Below are 16,275 nucleotides of genomic sequence, written 5' to 3' on the forward strand. Positions count from 1 at the left end.
GGTGAGGTCATGCAGATACTGAGCAGAGCTGGGAGTCTGAATGAGCCAGTTATGTCAGCCAGTTAATAACTTCACTGTTGTCATTTATTTGTCATTCATCCAGAAGAGTCCAAAAGTGCTTTGCATTCTTTACAATCAGATTGGAGGTTCTTCTTGCTTCACACCCCACTGAGAGCCTGTCACCCCTTGGGAGCAGTGCAGAGCTCATCGGTGGCTTCCTGCCACTCTGCTCTGAGCAAAGACTGAGGGGGCGTAACTCTAGTAGCCAAAGAGTTTGGTGGTCTGCCCAGGTGACTGCTTGAAAATTGTTCTGCAGCCTTGAGCTGAAGCTTCCCACTGGTACAGAGCATTGTGGTGATGGTCCATGGTGTCAGGGCCACCTCACCTGTGGGATGGAGCCCTCTGATGCTGCCAGGGACCCTGACCTGCACTGCTCCAGCTTTTCAGTCACGTGGGCATGTGCTTAGGGACTGGGCTGTTCCTCAGTGATATTATGGAAAATATTACAGAGAAATTCCACACCCAGAATCACTTCCTTCTCTTGTTGAATAGGGAAAATATCTCTTGCTGGCATGTCTCAGAAATAGTTTGCATAAGGAGTTAATTCAGCTTTACATTAACTCAGCTTTGCTTTCTTTAAGAAAGATTTGGAAAGAAGTAGAGCATCATGCCCTGTCATGGCACAGGTTACTTCCCTGCACTGAGAGAAGCTGCAAGAGTGCATATGTGGTACAGAAACCTCCCAGCTCAAATCCCATCACACAGCTGTTCAATAGATGTTGTGTCCCTGCCTTCTGGCACATCTGTGCCAGGAATGGGCTGCAATATTTTCAGATGTGTTGGCAGCCCAAGCCCATGCTTCTTTTCAACATTTGAGTAAATACAGTCTTTCTATGACACACACTTTTTGGGGTGCTCTTGTTTGGTTTTTTTTTCTGTCTCTGAATGTCTTATTTAGTGAAACAAAGTTGTGAGCCCTTGTCTGAAGTTTTCACACTGCTTGTTGTTTCCATGTGAGCAGGGAAATAGTTCAGCACAGCTCATGGGGCATGTGTGTGTGTCTCAGTGCATTATGTTCTGACAGTAGAGGGCTTCTGTTCCTTGAGCTTTCTTAGGCCTGGGGGGAAAAAGATGCTAAAGGGAGGAAGAGGGACATGCCATTTTCCCCTGCTCTCTCTGAGGTCATGCTGACCACTCTGGGCCAGCCTCCAATCCAGCAAAGAGCCCTTCTTTGACATGGTCACTGACCCATCTTAGCTTTTCTCATGTCCTCACACATGTTCCAACTCACTTCTACTTCCCCCCCCCCGCCACCACCATCCCTGGGGAGCTCTCTGATGCTCCAGCACACACTCCAGTTCTCACAGGTTTTCTCACAATCGTCTCATCAAGGTGCTCATCCTGTCACTGCCTCCAAAAGCAGTTTCAATCACACTACTGTGAAGTCCTCAGTCTGACATTCCAACATTTGAACTGTGGAAATTTCCCAGCCCCCACTCCAATTAAATTAAGAGTAACTTGCCAGTATAATACCCCTAGACAACATAACTCAGATGTGTGAGGTGCCTGTCATTCTGCAGTTCATGGAAGGCAAGTCCAAGTCCTCTGTAATCCAGAACAAAATATCCAGAAGGTTTCAAAGCAAGTTTGGAAATCACCTCCTGACATTGTGGTTTTGGGGTTTTTTCTAAGGTTTTTTCATATTGTATGCTAATGGAGGGGGTCTAGATATGTAAGTATTTTGCTGTTCTCTCTCCCTGCATGTGAATACTGACAATTTTTGGCTGACACAAAACTATTTGGCTTGGAAAATGAATCTCATATTCCCCTGCTGCTTTACAGCCTGGCCTCTCTTGCAGCATTGTATTTCCTCTGGAGCCTTACTTACACCCTGTGCCTGAAGGGAAATGAGTTGGTGTGATGGGATCAGAGTTGCAAGGGAGATAGGAGATGATCTATGATATAACAGACATTTTCCTTGGTAGAAGTATATTTGATAAAAGCCCTTTTCCATGAAAATATATCTTCAAAAGGACACTTAGAGATGTATAACTAATGCAATTAATCCCATGGGTCCTGTTTCCATTTGTGGAAGCAGCTGGGAAAAAACAAGTGTTACTTTGAGCTCCTTTGCTGGATTAGTAACACCCACAAATATTTGGGGTAAAATAGCTAATGCTCTGGGACATGTAGAATTAGGAAGAATTTTGGTAAAGTGGAAAACTTGTAGATACTTCCTGTTGCTGAAGTCTGCTCTGCCTCATTTCCATTTCCTGCTCCTTTGCTGACAGTCTCTAACACAAGAGCAAACAGACTGAGACACTGATGCCCACAGGTCTGAGAGGAATCCATGTCAGTTCTGTCCACCACCCATCTGTCTCAGCCAGAGAACATGCCATTCAACTTCTCTCCATTGATTTTGCTGAAATGAAGAACACAGCTGTTGCTGGGGTTCATGGTGTCTGTCATTTCCCTCCAGCTCAATATATTTAATGTTGTTTAATCTGAAGGGAGAATGCCCGGCTTCAGCACACATTTCAGCCATGCCCTGTTGTAGGGTCCTGGTTTGTCTCTACAGAGCAGCTGCTGAAATCACAGCTATTTCCCAAACCTCCTGCTAAAGCCACCTTAGGTGATCACCTATGACATTATTGCTTCCAGCTCTCTAAGATATGTTATCACATTCAGTACATCCAGGGGCTGTCCCTCCTTGCAAAGGGTGACAAACATTGTCTTGGCAGCTTGTTGCAAAAAAGGTATCCTGAAGGTTGATCTGGGACCATTATTGTTCAATGTCTTTATCAGTGACCTGGGAAACGATACTGAGCATATCCTCTGCAAACCACAGATGACACCAGTCCTGGAGTATGGCTGAAATTCTGAGAGATAGAACTTCACCCCAGAGACAAATGGATAAATATTTCGCTGGGTACACTACAGCCTTGTGGATTGAGCAAGGAGAAGCACAAAGTTCTGGAGCTGCGGTGTAATAATCGGATGTGTCAGTACAGGCTGGGCAATGACAGGCTGAAAAGGAAATGACCAGGATGAAAAGGAATAAGATGTTAGGGTGAGTGCTAGAGTCAACAGTGGTCAGATGTGTTCCTGTCATGAATAAGGCAGGTTGGGCCTTTTGTTCAAGGAGGAAGTAGAAAAATTAGAGAAAACCACCACCCCGTGGATGGCTCCAAGATCTTGGAAGCCAAAGTGCAGAATCTGTAAAGAGGGGCTGAGGAAATTTGGCTTGTTTAATCTGATGAAAAGAAGATGAAGAACTTATAGCAGCCTACAAGTTCTTAAAAGGCAGTTAATAAGATGATTAATCTGAGGGAATTAATAAGACTATAAATCCAAATTATTCCTAACTACTATAGATAAGACAAAGTGTAAGGGCAACAATCTGTAGCACAGGTTGTCCAGAGTGAGCATAAAGAAAAAAAATTTCATCAGGAGGTTTTGCCACACTAGAGCAAATTACCTGGGAAGGTTTTCAATGACCACTCTTGAAGGTTTCCACAATCTTGCTAGATAAATCTGCAGTTGATCTGATGCTGGTGATAGGCCTCTTTGAGATGGAGATCAAACTAGAGACCCACCCAGTGGTCTAACTGACATTTCTATGGCTCTGATTTCTTCACAAAATCAGGTTTGGATGCAAAAGTCCATTTGCCCATACACACATTTGGGAGAAGTCTCTGGGATTCACTGCCTCCATCTGTAGAAGTGTCCCCCTTTTCCTCCACTGAACCAGCACTACCTGATATTCATTTGACAATGTACCAGATAGGTTCTGTGATTAACTTTGGGTCAAAATCAGTTTGTTGACAGTCATCAGTTGCATGCAGAATTTGCTGCCTACAAAGTTTTCTTTTGGCTAGGTCTCTTATGCATTCTTGTGTAGTGGAAATAGGCATCTTATTTCTCTTAGTTCCTACTTCAGGCCTGGCTTTTCAAACTGAGTATAAACTTGAGTGATCAGTCCAGATAATAGCTGGTGGATGCAGGTGTAACTATGTCCAAGCTGTCTGAAACAGATGACAGAAGTTTTATGTCAGTGGGCTTGATGCAGGAAAATGTTGCGAGTCCTTGTTCCACCTGCTCTGTGATGAATATGGTGTTGGTGTATGAATGCAGAAAAGGACAACATCATTCTAAAATAAATCCTGTATCAAAAAATTAATCTTTCATACCAAAAATGAAATCTGTATGCCCATTGATTTTTCTTTCTTAATATTTCTGACAAGCTTTTAACTGCTAGAAGTCACCTGTGCCTATCCATTATCAGAAAATCTGCTTGTGATAGTGCCCATTCACTGGGCTGTAGTATGTGAAAAGGGTATTCTGATTTTTAAAAAAATTTAAATAGCTAATGCTTCAAGCATCTCCTCCAGGTGACCTGCAGACCCTGCAGCCTTGGCAGATCTCCTCATGTAATTTGCTAAGAGTGGTATTTACCTGCACTGCTGATAAAAGCCCCACTTCCAAACCATAGTTAGTTAGCCTTTAAATCCCTGCCAAGAGCTACTATTGAAAGACTGCCTTTCTGTGACCTCTCTTTTGGCACACCCAAGAACAATGAATAAGAAAGTCTTTTACTTCAGCTGCTAAACCCATGAACTACAATTTCTTTATAAATTAAATCAAAGTCCCGCATCTCAAAAATAAAATCTGCATTCTTCAGCATCCTATCTACAGGCCATTCCACATTTTACCATCAGCAAATTAAAACCTAATACCTAGTTTTGAGAAACAGCAGTGCAATTTGCAGCAAAGCTATGAGTCCTGCATTTGTTCTCAGTATGACTTCGCATCTGAAAAGAGATTAATTATAACAAATGCTTTCTGTATATCAAAGTTCCATGCATGATATACTTCTCTTCCTAGGTTTAAAATATTTTCAATCTGAATTTGGAAAAAAAAGTAGAGTCTGTAAGTACTGATATGTTGATGGGGTGCAAAAATCCATAATAACCATCCTGGTCTGAGAAACCTAATTCTGCTTCCATTTAACACCATTAGTAAGTAGAACACACTCATCAATACATGAAAGCCAAAACCAGATAATAGACTAAATTATTCAGTTCAGTGTGTAGCAAGATTGAACCTGAGTCTTTATTCCTCTTCTGTAGTAAATGCCTAATGCCTTATTGATAGATAAAACAAATCAAAAGAACTATTACTCTCATTTCATTAGACAGTGATGTCTGTGAAAACACCCATCACTCTAGGGTGAATAGCAACTGATGAACCTTTTTTTTTCTTACCTTGAATATTTGCTGTCAGATGTAATATAGGTCACAAAATGAATGATTTTCATGTAAGCCGGTAGTTCTCAAAGGTTTTGCATCAATCTCCTTCCTCTCCTTTGTGCAGTGCTTGTGCTTGCCCCCCTCAGCATGAGCAGTGGCTCAGTCCTGTGAAGCCAGGATGGGAGGCAGAGCCTGGCACTGCTGCCATGCAGGTGTCTGCTACCAGCAGTTAGATCAGCCAGCTGGTCCTTGGCTGCTACAAGGTGTGACTGTAATTAATAAATAGTCACTAGTTTTCTTCAATCTATCAGCTGTTAGGATAAGGTGAAGAGGCATAACATGATTATTGGTGTGCCTGTGTAAAGCTGAAGAAGCATGGGAGCTAGAAATGAGGGAAGCAGCTCTTTCCCATGCATCTTTTGAAACAGAAGGTGCCTTATATGTGGCAAAATGTGGCTCAAGGAACAAGAATCAGAATGCACATCACTAGGCAAAACAAAGTGCTGAGAAGACTCCTCTGTCAGCTTTTTATTTTGGTTACACTGCTATGCGAGAAGATAACTACAATTAGCTGCTTCCACTTCCTCTTCAGAAATCATGCAATAAGAAATAAACAGAAGAAATTAGCTGAAAAGGGAACAAGCTTGACTACGAAAAAACTACATGTCACTAAAGCAAGCAAGGGAAGAGAGGACTTTCATCATTTTGCTAAGCTTGTTAACAATGAAAGGTAGAATTTGGATCTCAGTAATTTGTTCAGTTTGCAAAGTTTGTAGAGGTAGGTAGTTTCTGTAATTGAATTGGGTCTTGCTGCCTCTCAAGCACTGGGTGGTGTTTGTTTAGCAGAGTCTTGTCAGGCTGAGGTTTGCCTTTCAAACAAGTCAATAACAATGGTAATAAAACTCTTTTCACTTCTAAATGCCCTTTCATCTGAGATGCCAAAGCACTTTGCACAAATTGAATGCTTCTCACCATACCAAAGTGAAGGTATGGATTATTATCCCAAAGGCAGCAAAATCAGAACACGGGATCAGAGTGAGAAAATGGTTTGGTCATGCTGGTGACAAAAAAAGGAAACATAATCTGGGCACAAGTTGCTGCATAAACCAAATGTTGTTCACTTGCAAATCTGCTGTCCTCTGTGTGCCAGTGCTGAGATGATACTTAGCTTTTATCCTGTCTCAACCATTACACTGGCTGTGGTTTTCAAGTTATTTTTCATGATGTTGAGTATTCAAAGGCAAATACAATTTTCATAGGAAGTGTCTCCTTTCCAAAGAGGAAACATGCATACTCAAAGGTGAGGCAATAAATAAAAATGTTGATGGCTAATAAAAATCATATAAATTTCCATATAAAAGAGAGAAATGCATCTTTTTCTAATAAGCAGGGACGGCCATGCTCCTGGTCATTTGGCATAGCTGCATGCAAACTGGCTAAGAAGCTACTTGAAGAAAAGGCATATTTTCTTCTCTTCCACCCACCTCTAACTCTCATGAGAACTGCCAGCTGCCCAAGTACTTAGAATCCTTTACAACTGGGATTTTAGACAGTGAAGTGTCAAAAGAGTTGTCACAGCCCTAGCTGTTATTGCAGCCACTGCATATACTGTCTCTTTTGATGCAAACCAAGGTAAACTGAACATACTGTAAAGGACTTAATATAGTGAGACTGGGTAGACTGAGCAGAAGCCTTTCTGCAAACACCCTCATTACTGTGTGCTGCTTTGATCATGACGCTGGAGCACAGGGAGCAACCAAGCCCAGCAAGAACAATCAGGCAGCACACATCACGCTGTGAGCTGGGGAAGGGGCATCCCCAGGCCAGAGATCCTGCTGTCCCCAGCTCCCATGCTGTCTGTCCACATTACTGCTTACCCTCAGGGTGCAGGCGGGCCTCAAAGCCTGCAGGGTTGGGGTGTGTTTTGTGTGCCTTGCATCCACCCAGATTGTATGCAGAGGCAGGCTGGAGCCTACAGGATGCAGGGAATGCTGTGGGTCACCGTCTCCAGAGCCTGCTGGAGTTTGCACCGTGGCGAACTCTTGTGTTGTGTCTGAAGAGATGGATCGCAGTGAGCCAGCCCAGTGCTGAGACAAGCCTCACAGCACCTTTAATGTGCCAAGTGAGAAAGCACCTTTAATGTGCCAAGTGAGAAATTTGCTCTGTGTGGCTGTATCTTGAGGTAACTGAGAACACAGCTCTGAAAGTGCAGCAGATACCGGTGTCTTTATTTAAGTTAAGCTTTGCATTTCTCACTCTGCACTTCACTTGCTTGGAGTCCAGGAACAGGCCACCAGTGGACATGAATGAGTGATGGAAGATCACTGATTGCTGCAAAGTTTTGAGAGTCCTGGACTTTCCTGTAGCCTGCAAACCTTCAGATTATTTTCTGGTCCTTAGTGTGGTGGTTTTTGTTTACTCTTAGTTTGGTTTGTATTTTTTAATTTTTTTTTTTTTAATATTTTACAGAAAAAGGTAGGCGAAGTGGAGAGGAGCTTAGGTACTCAGTGAGTTGTTTTCTATTACTGTTCGGCAGGTATTAAGAAATCCACCTGGATTTCCAACTAACTGAAAAATGCCCTGTTTCCCAGTGTCATCGGGATACTTTCAGATTTTCTATCTGGCAGTTATCTCAGTGGAACAACAGTTTCCCTCCTCCCATCTGTGCTCTGCACTGAAACAAAGAGGAAACTCGTATCTGCTTGTTTTACACAGCTTGACCCCAGCCTGCAATTTTTATGATTTGTGTGGCAGTGAAAGGCAAAGAAAGAGGAAAAAAGCAAGAGCACAGGGAAGACAAGGAGAAAGAAGCTTCGTTTTTCCCAAGCTGCCCTAGGACTGACCGCAACTCAGCTAGGGCTGATTTGTGGCCATCGAGTAAGCGAACACAAAAGCATCAGGGAAAAGGCACAAAAGGCTCTCCTTAGAGATTGACAGCTTGTTAAGGACCATTATTAATACAAGTTCAACTTAAATGACAGGGTCACCTATATGATGCTGTTTGGGCTCCCTGCCCTGGTCAGATAGCATTTTGCTACATTTTATTCAGCGGGTTTTTCTGACAGGCACATAACCCTGAATTAAGTAAACTTTATTCTCAGTTGCCCAATTTTATGGACTCTGCTGAGGCTTTTCACTAGTGAAAAAGTACACTCATCACTATCCTCCCTCATCTTTAGTGAAAAGAGGAATCGCTTAAAAAAGAATCTGGTGTTTGTTTGAACTTTAAAAGTTGTATTTTATTAAGCAAATGAAATAAATGAGTGCAAAGGACCAGATATTATAAATATTGCAGTGGTCTACTATTTGAAGGCATTTTTGCAGACTTGTAGTATAGCAGCTTTGTCGTAGGGATTCTGCAATCCAGGATCATGATTGGTGTTCTGAAGAACCTGACAAATGGAAGAACCATTCCTCCTCTCTGAAATAGTAAGACTACAGTTTAAGAGAAGACAATTTACCAAGAGAAAGTGAAATTGTTTAGTTTAATGTTTTCTGGTGTTAATTGGTTTCTTACAAGATCTGAAATTAACTACCATGATTTATTACCTCATTTTTGACATATTTAATGACACCATTCTAGAGAGGCTTCATTTAATTAGACATCAATGTTTCAAAATATTACAAATGGTATTTGATGAGCATACTGTGTATGAGAGAGAAAGTAAAAATGTGTGTTTTTCAAGCTGTATAATCTACTTGGTTATCAGATGCAACTCTCCTGACAATCCCTGTTAAAGAGCAAGATATTAAGCTGTTTTATTTTTTCCTGCCAGGAATAACTGAAAAATAATTACTTAATAGATAATTAACCTTCAACATCTGCTAAGCCAGTCCATGATGCTCCCCTGTTTCTCATCAGGGAATGAATGTGAAGGGAAAGGTGATGTAGTCTGTCCCAATTTTCCTCTGCTAAGAGACTGTGCAAAGTGTGTAGATTCTTCACATCAATAGCAGCAAATTATGACTTAACTAGCCTGTTCTGAATCTCAGATTTTGCATTAAAGTAAAAAAACCCACTTGGAAACCACTTCTTTTGTCCTTTAGAAACCAACAGTAATTTGAATATGTAGTAAAAACCAGTGGCAGAGCAAAGACAAAATATAAGTAAACGGCTCAGCAGATCTACATCGGCATGAATTTATTGACTTCAGTGGAGCTACGTGAGTGTGGGCAATCTGAATTTGTCACTGTTATCACTGAGTACCTGGCAGACTTTTTGGGAGAAGATTTATTTGCAAGAGCTTATTTTATTACCTTTTTACTGCCTAGCCCGTACTTGCTTTGGATTGTATTGTCATCGCCTCTGTAGTAATCAACATTTTTCTCTTTTAGGTCCTGAAGTTAAGCATTATGCAACTTTAACAGTGGTCAGAGTCAGAGAAGAGGCCACCTACATGGTGTGACTCTTCCATGATATTTGCACATTAGAAGAAAATCTAAGAAACTAGGACAATTTGTTTTAAAAAAAAAAAAAGGTTGTGTGGGTTTAAGGCTGCTCAAGGGCACCCTTAATTTATGTGCCAATAAGTTACACAAATATTTTCTCTACTATTCAATTAAGAACAAGTAGTTTCCTTGGCAACGGCCACATTACATGGAACTTACCCGAGCTCTGAGTTCCAGCAGAGTACTTTCCCTAAGAAAGGAACATACTCATCTATCATGTAAATGTCTAATTTGTACACGGTTTTGTGAGAGAGGGGAGAAAATGGAATTTCCGGCAAATTAACACAGACCTTCTCTTTTAATGGAGTCATATCCTGGCTATTTTCTGTAGTTTTCTCCTGCTTTTCTTTTATATCTCAATGATAACTTGTCTATTTAAACTGTAAAAGAGTAGGATTGTGAGCTGGGTTATTACAAACTGCAAAAGCAGGGCAGGCTGCTGGTGAAGTGGATTTGGGAGGATCTGGTTTAGAAACAGGAAGGTGGCACTCTTCTTCCATGCACAGTTGCCACTGAAGATGTGCTCTTTGCTTCGTTTATGATGATGGTGATTAGTCCTTTTGCAAACAAAAATTAAGGATCTTAGCCTGATCACACACCAAATTGCTATTTCCTTTTAAATTATGACCTTTCTTATGGATGCGTTACATGGTCCCATAGCCTTGGCAGGCTCTTGGCTCTTTGCAGGCAAGCCCCTTGGGAGGTGTGTGTGCAGCATGTACCTGGGAGTGAGCTGGGAATCTGCCTGGATTTTGCTGTGCTAGGAGCTCCATTACTCTCCTGAGGCATTCCCCAAAACAAAGTGAGCAGCTGGAGTTGGAGCCAAGCCTAAACTTCATCTCTGTGTATGGAAGTATGCAGCTCTGTATCAAGGGGAACAGCCTGCCCCACCTCCACCTCAGAATGCCTTCATCCATTTCCATAAGGACTCTTCCCAGTGAAGGATGCGACCAGCTTCCCTAGGAAAAGTGCCGGCTGTGTGCTCCCATTTGCATAACCCTGCCATGGAAAATGGATGAGGTGTTGTCAGATTTAATCCCCATGGGGACTTCTTCTGCAAAACCAGAATGAAGTATGTCCCACTGCTTTCATCTTCTGGTTTTCATTCCATCCATAAGTCAATTTTAGGTTTTTAAGATGTTATTCTACCGCTTTTTCCACCATTGCTGTGCCTATTGACACTGTGAAGCTGGAAATAATTAGTTTGAACTGTTTGCAGCTCTTTGCTTATGGAAAAAGACTCTCACTAGACCCTCTTCAAACTTTAAGACTCTTTGAAAGCACAGGTACTCTTTGTATGTGAAGATCTCTCACAGGAGGACAAGGATCGTTTCTGTCCCCTCTGTATTAGTGGGAATATTGCTGTGGTGCACAGTGGTGGGAGAATGTTGCTCTCTATGTGCCTGTTCCACTTTCCTTCCATCTGTCTATTTGTTCTAGTTCCATTAATACTAAAATAATCAGTTTTAATTGTATTTTTTTATCTCTTGCATATTTGATCTCATGTAGGATTATTTAATGGACTTACTATGGCAGTACTTTTATTTTGAGCTGCGTTCTGCTCTGAAGGAACAGCAATTCTGAGCAGCTTTGCAAAATTTGTTTCATGCAGTTAGCAATTAGATTATTTCCTGTTTGATAAGTCCCTAAGGTACCAGACCCCAGAAATAATATGTAATTACACTTCTCTGAGACCAGGTCAATGTGAAGATGTGATTGTGATGAAATATGTCTTCTTACTTGATAAAACTTGTTGTGTTGGCTATTCAGAGGTTAACATTAAGGATTAAGAACTCTGTCATAATTTATTTCCTTTAAGTGCCTGAGCACTGTAGATGATGTGACAGACAAACATAGCCTCGTCATGTGGTGGCCTTATCTAGATCTGCTCCCTTCCCTTTCAGTATTGATTGTTTCCAGTTTGCCTGTCTCCCCCTTAATTACATTCTGTAACACACAAATTTCTGTAGCTTCTTTGGAGGCTGGGAAATGAAAAGTCACTGCAAAGTCACCTCATCTGTGAGCAGACAGTGTGGGGTGAGACAGGAAACACAGGTCACTGCCTGTTGCTGTGTGTGCAGACAAGGTCTGATTTTTCTTTTGTCCATTGGGAGCTGACACACATTTTTGCTAACTTTGGGGTATTTTTTCCTTGCCCTGCTAACTCTAGTGAGAAGCTGCTGCAAATTGGGATTTTGCTAGCTCAGGAGGTGTGTGAATCTTGCTGTCATTTTCTGGGGATGAGGTAAAAGCAGCACAGGATTGGTATGGTGACTTGCAATTACCCTGTTTGCTTGAAAGTGTTAAAAGTGTGTAAGTATCTTGATGTGGTTTTTATTTTTCTTTTCTTCCCTCCTCCTCCCTTCTTCCTCCCTCCTCCCAGTATAGTAATGATGCTAAGTTACCTGATCTATTTGTCAAATACTGTACTACAATGCTATGCCAATGAGAAATAATTTCTAAGGTCCATCTTGAAATCAGTATTAAATATTTTCTTGACTCCTTCCAATTAAATTATTTGACAGCATCACTGAGAACTCAAAAAAATCTAGTTTGTTTCTTTAACTTCTAAATTCATCATAACCTTCCATGGAGCTCTGAGCAATTCAGCCGTGCCATTCCCATAAATATGGACATAATTTTTAATCAAAATCACTATGACAGACTGGTAATTCTCCTTCCTTCAGGTCATATAATATTCCAGGCTACAACACTGAACATATTGAGCAATATCCTAGAAAATGCTTTTCATATCTCTTTCATACAGTTCTATTTTTAAAAGGAAATTTATTATGGTTGGGCAGGAAAATGACGTGACAGAAACCACCATTGTGTGTAATGAATTCCCTAAAATGGCACATACACAAAATAAAAGTCCCTGTGAACTTGTTTTTCAAAGAAACCATAATTTAAGCATTTTGGAGATGGACTGAAGTATTTTCTTAACTACAGGAGACTTAACAGGTCTCTTTGTATAGGCAGTGTAAGGTCTGCTCACTTCTGGTCAAATTGCACCCAGCTAGGCCAGCATCTCTAGTGGTGTTTAGGGGCAGTGGACAGCAGATCAACACACAGCTGTGTAATAGCATTCAGTGATCTGTTGCTGGAGAGCTAAACTGTCACATACGGTGGAAATAACCACTCTCCACTGACTTAATCAAAATGCAAGAATTTATTTGGACGAAAGCAAAAGAAAAAAAAAATTAATTTAATTTTTTTTTTTCTATGGTGTATGATGCCTTTTCTACTAAAGGTTTGGAGTTGGGAAATATGTGAAGGATCAGGGAACATAAGAGAGCTCTGTAATTAGCTAGGGGTCACTTATATAAAAACTGATTTTTAAAAGATGGCCTTTTATGTCTAATCTTGAACTCTTTGCTGCCAGTTGGACTCTCCCTTCTTTTGCAGCATTTCAATAGACGTGTGCCGCAGGCACAAAAGCAGTCTGTGCCATTATTTCCTCTAGGACTTTGCTTTCTGAGGAAGGGAAGTTGCATGCAATCACTTATTTTTGCTGAAAGAGTTAAATAGGTGACTTAACATTCTTGTTGTGCATTATTCAGCTGCCTAATACACAACATCTCTCTATTTTCAAGACAGCTTACTGTGCCAATTCTTTTTGATGCAGTCTTTATGAGTACAGAAAGCCCATACAGCAACACTCAACTTGCAAATGGAAACTTTTTGGAACAAGTTCTGTAAGCCTGACAATGACTGCATTGATCACAATACTGAGACAGGAGTCTAGTCCTTTACGTTCACAGAAATGATGGGGAAGTGATGCATAGGTAAGTTACATGCAGAAATACAGAGGCAAGTTTTTCACTCTCTTTTCTTCAGGAGCAGGGCACAGCTATTTCCTTCACAAAAATAACATGGGAAATGCATCTCCCAGTTACACATTACTGCATTTTTCATTGCAGTGGCAATGATCTAACTGAGACCTGAGAATGGTACAATGTGCTTTGTTCAGCCATCTGCTAAATTTAATGAAGTGATAGGGAATCTTTTAAGCTGGATTTGGCCTGCATCATATGATTAAATGGGGGAAGTGCCCCTATTATGTGTTCGAAGTGCTTTTGGGTAAAGAGCAAATTTGTGTTGTTGCATGAATTCAGGGTATTTTACCTTTCTTACTCCATCAGGGCCAATAACAATTTAGTGCCCCTTAAATTTTTGATGGCTATCTTTCATTTTGATGGCAAGAAGTGAAACTTCTGCACGCCTTACTAACTTTACTTAATGTTCTTCATCTTTTGAGTTCTTCTGATTTCTATAATTTTGAATCAGCCTCTTTTGATTTCATAAGAAAGAGTATTTGCTCCAGAAAACAACAGTGCATGAAGATCTATGCCTGTGCTAGCCACCTGGAACTGGTAGAAACAGGTTTCTCACTGGAATTTCCTCTTGCAATAGGCAAGTCAATACATTTAATCTGGATGCTGTTACTCCAGAGGCTTGTGTAGGCAAAGGTACAAAATTAACAATTTCTTCCACTTTTGGGTGACAGCTCAGAACCTCCCCTGGGCAGAAAACCATTCCTATTTTAGCAACACTGGAAGAAAAGTGTGGTGGAGGAAAACCTCAGGCACTAGGAAGAGCATAAAGCATTGCATTAATATGGTAATAGGGTCTGAAGTCCTCAGCTGAGGTCATACCCTTGTTTTGGTAGGTGCTGTAGAAACACTGAGTAAGACATACAGTCTTCAGGGTTCTCTCTTTGACCAGGAGAGAAATGAATATTTAGGAAATGTGGATTCTAATCCAGATCCAGTTTCATGCCAGATGCATGGCATAGACACAGCTGAAAGAGATGAAAGGTTTTGTTTGTGTCAAATGGAAGTGACAAAGTGAGGAGCATTTCTTGGATGTCCGTATGTCCATTCGGCTGTGTGGCCAAGAAGTTAGTCCCTGCTGCTGAGGGGATGCCAGCTCTACCATGGGAGAGCTGGCTGTGGGGAGAGCTGCAGCACTGCTTGCACCAAATGAAGCCAGTTGCACTGCAGGCTTTGTTGGCAGCTCCATTTTATTACTTGAGGGAGGGACTGGGGAATACATTAACGAGGAGAAGACAATCTGATGAGCACTGGTCATCGGGTTCATGACAAACTTTGCCTGTGCAATACAGGAGTGCAACCCGTATGACATGACTTCAGTGTCATGGAAACACTGCCATGCAGTGTTGCTTGTTTTAGGTTACACTGCTGGTAAAATTGGGTCTTTCATCAAGTTTTGGGGACTCAGTGTCTGAGCTCAGAGCTGTGTTGTGCTGTTTGAGCTGTCACTGCTGCTGCTAGCAGATTTTTCTTCTCCCCATCTTGTCCAGAGCTGCACAAAGAAGCTCCAGACTAGATTGATTAGATACAATGCTTTTTCTGTTATTCAGGATGGTGGAAAAGTCCTTTTTTATGTGGCAGTTTTAGCATAAATTTTTTCTCAGACTTGTTGGGCATAATAGCTTTGCTACAGGCTTATCATTGTCCTCGCAAGCCATATAAAATATGGTTGCTGTGGAGAGAGGAAGTAACAGCACTATTGGGAGCTGTTGGTGCTATTGGTACTGTTGGGTGCTGTTGGTATTTCTCAGGCCAATGACAAATTGGCAGGGTCAGCCATGAGGGTAATATTTGAGGAGGAAGTGGTACCCAGCAGCAAAGGCATATGAGGTAGGAACAGGTTGGTGCTGAGCTGGTGCTCTGCAAAGTTTCATTTCTGCTTTGATGGGAAGCTCCTAGTGGAAGAGGTAGCCAAGCTGACAGAGCATGTGGGCAGGGGCAAAGGCTGGTGAGATGCCTTTGGGTGAGCCAGTTCAAGCCTGGAAGCAGCGCAGTCACCACTGAAGGCTGCTGTCACTAACAAGTCCCATGGACAGACAGCACAATGCTGCATGCATGCTACAATAGCACTTCCAGGCTTGAGCTGACACAGCATACAGAGGTTTGCCATCCCATGCCTCCTAGCCCCTTGAGCTCCCAGAAGCCTCTGGAGAATGGCCTGTGGGACATAGCAGGTTTTTTCTGGGAGTTCCACGTCTGATATCACACAGCTGCAGGATAGGCAGCTATTGTGTCAATTCAACAAGCATGGGTGTTACTCTGTGCTATTTAGAAAAAGGAAATAACCAACATTTTCTTAAAATTAAATATGGGAAGTGAGACTTGTGAAGAAAAACAAAATAATTTTACAGTGCCTTGACAGATTTTGCATGTCTTAATAAAGACAGGCTGAGCATCTCAGATGTGCATGATCAGGGCTAGCTGAATCACAACTATAATTTTTTCACTTGGTAGGTGAGAGAAACACAAACAGTTTAAAAAAAAAACAAAAACAAAAAAACCAAGAGTCAGTGTACCCCTTTTCAGTCCGATTTTTCCATTGACAAAAATGCACTTTTGCATTGAAATCTCCCCCTGATTTTGAGCAACTGCATTGGTGTACTCTGGGTGATCTGCAAAAATTGTCCTGTGTTGGTGCCGTGGGAAGTATGGTGCATCCCCTGGGAATGTGCCTTGGGAGTGGTGTGGTGGAGAAGGCAAAGCACTCTGGGGTGCCCCAGCACTCAGGCAGTGGGAAGGAA

The sequence above is a fragment of the Passer montanus genome, unplaced genomic scaffold, assembly GCF_014805655.1.
Source record: "Passer montanus isolate IOZ18808 unplaced genomic scaffold, ASM1480565v1 scaffold22, whole genome shotgun sequence".
NCBI classification, from domain to species: domain Eukaryota; kingdom Metazoa; phylum Chordata; class Aves; order Passeriformes; family Passeridae; genus Passer; species Passer montanus.